General features: G+C 52.1%; 1 pseudogene across 1 annotated transcript; it reads left to right on the forward strand.

Annotated features, from left to right (window-relative positions):
* The first annotated feature begins 712 nt into the window (after positions 1 to 712).
* Positions 713 to 1,346, forward strand: LOC308165469 (fibroblast growth factor 18-like; annotated as a pseudogene). Its single transcript has one exon. The product of its transcript is annotated as a fibroblast growth factor 18-like (transcript).
* Positions 1,347 to 2,737: the final 1,391 nt, after the last annotated feature.

The raw sequence follows: 2,737 nt of genomic DNA on the forward strand, positions 1-2,737 counted from the left end.
ACAAAAACGGAAAATGCGACAAACATGGTTAAAAAAAAAATATGTTCGAAAGTATGACGAGGCTTACCTTGCAATGGGCTTCACCGTGAATGTGGTGGGAGGTGAGGAGAGACCATTGTGCGTGCTATGTCTCAGAACATTAGCAGCAGACAGCCTGAAGCCAAACAAGTTAAAAAGGCACCTTGAGACAACACACCCCAATGATGCAAAGAAGCCACTGGCCTTCTTTAAAAGAAAACTTACAGAGTACAGAAAGCAAGAAACTCATATGACAAAAGCGGCATCCGTAAGTACCAAAGCGCAAATAGCGTCATTCAAGGTTGCATACAGAATTGCGAAGTGCAAGAAACCGCACACCATAGCTGAGGAGCTCATACTCCCAGCTGCACTGGATATGGTGTCAACTTTGATTGATGAGACAACCGCTGCAAAATTGAAGACCATTCCCCTGTCCAACGACACCATTGCAAGATGCATAGGTGAGATGTCAGAGGACCTTGAGGAACAACTCGCAGAGAAACTACACAAACGTTTTGCATTGCAAGTTGATGAGGCTACGATGCCAACGGGAGTGTCCGCTGACTCTTTGACCCTCCACTCCGTCCAACGGATTATAAACACAGACAGAGAACACTCTCCGTACTGTCGGACCGCCTCTGGCCGAGCGAGGGGACTGACTCCGGGCAAAGTTCCGTAGTGGAGGGGGGAAGCGATGTGGCCCCTTCTCCCCACGCTGGTTGTCTTATGTATCCAGATGTTGCTGGTGATGTGCAATCCGTTACAGCAGCAGGTGTTTGGCGTGGACGGGGTTAACTTCAGCGTGCACGTGGAGAACCAGACGCGTGTCCAGGACGCCATGAGCCGCCGGCACCACCGGGTCTACCAGCTCTACAGCCGCACCAGCGGGAAGCACGTCCAGGTGCTGGGCTGGCGGATCAGCGCCCGCGGGGAGGACAGAGACAAATATGCTCGTAGTGGAGGCCGATACCTTTGGTAGCCAGGTGAGAATCCGAGGCAAGGAGACCAACTTCTACCTGTGCATGAACCGCCGCGGCAAGCTGGTGGGGAAGAAGGCCAGTAACCGCAGTGCAGACTGCGTCTTCGTGGAGAAGGTCCTGGAGAACCACTACACGGCGCTGATGTCTGCGCGCTACTCCGGCTGGTACGTGGGCTTCACCAAGAGGGGGCGCCCTCGCCGCGGCCCCCACACCCTGCCCAACTAGCAGGATGTCCACTTCATGAAACGCTTCCCCCCCGGAGAGCAGCCTGACCTGCAGCCCTTCCGCTTCACCACCGTCAGCAAGAGGAGCAAGAGGGTGCGGGCCACTGGCCCCGCTAACGGCTAACGCCAACCCGCCTTGCCCACCCCCTGTCTGTACCCGCTCATCTCTACACCCCCACACCACTCCTGTCACAGGACACCCCACCCCCCACCTAACGCTTCCCTCTACTGGGATAAAAATGTACCTTCTTCCGGACCCTGACGAATGCTAACCGGGCTAGCGCTAGAACCGCTAAGTTGCCTGTAAGCCCTGCTAGCTGTCCCAGTCCTGAGCCTTCTCTCCCTTGCGCACAGTCTTATGGCCCAAATTACTGCTGAGTTAGCCATCAGCTGTTCAGTGTCAATCATGATTCTGCTGTCCACTCACTAACATGAGATCCCCTTTTCTCTCCTCTTTACCCCTTAACGGGCTGTTCTCCCTGGCAACCTCAGTCATATGATTCCTGCCTTTCCCTAAATATATTGACCTCTTGACCCACTCTCCTCGCTGGCTACTTGACCCACTTTCCTCACTGAGCAACAGTTCTCCTGACCCAGATATGGGACAGCCTAGCTAGCAGTTTCACAACATATAGCTGACTAGTGAGTTCATGCTTAATGTCTACAATTTATCTATGCACACTTGAAAACACATCATAACAATAAGGACTGCTTGTTTATTTCTTATGTCCGCTATGTAGATTCGGAGTCAATGAATGAAGACTTGCTGTTTTGCAAGCATGTGACAGGGAGAGCGACAGCTAATGAGCTATTTGGGATTCTTGACACTTACCTGACAGAACACGGACTGAAATGGGAGAACTGTGTGGGGTTTTGCTCAGATGGTGCGCAGACAATGGCCGGGAAAAGGAAGGGACTGCAGGCGCTAATAAATCGCGTCGCACCAAACGCGCAATGGACACACTGTGTCATTCACAGAGAGGCGCTCGCATCCAGGCAGCTTAGCCCTGAGCTAAATGAGGTTTTGACCGAAGTGATCGGTGTTGTAAATTTCATCAAAACCCGCCTGTTCTCTGCACTGTGTGAGGAAATGGGAGCTGAACACTCTGCTTTGCTGTTTCACAGTGAAGCAAGGTGGCTCTCCCGAGGGAAAGTGTTGTCCCGAGTCTTTGAGCTCAGAGAGGAGATTCGGGTGTTTATGGAGGAGGTGGGAATGCACGAATCTGCAAGCAAGTTCAGTAATTTAGAATTCCTGATGAAACTGGCCTATCTCAGTGATGTGTTTGGAAAGCACAACGAGCTGAATCTTCAGCTTCAAGGAAAAGACAAACACCTACCCCACCTGGCAGATAAGGTCAGCGCATTCACCAGAAAGCTGGAGGTGTGGGGCAGGCGCCTTGATGAAGGAAATACTGATCCTTTTCAGAACCTGACCACGTTTGTAGAAAGCAGTGATTGTGATGCCACCACAGTGATCCCCTGCCTGAAGCAACACATCTCTTCCCTGGGAGCATT

The sequence above is a fragment of the Nansenia antarctica genome, assembly GCF_963989245.1.
Source record: "Nansenia antarctica genome assembly, chromosome: 9".
NCBI classification, from domain to species: Eukaryota; Metazoa; Chordata; class Actinopteri; order Argentiniformes; family Microstomatidae; genus Nansenia; species Nansenia antarctica.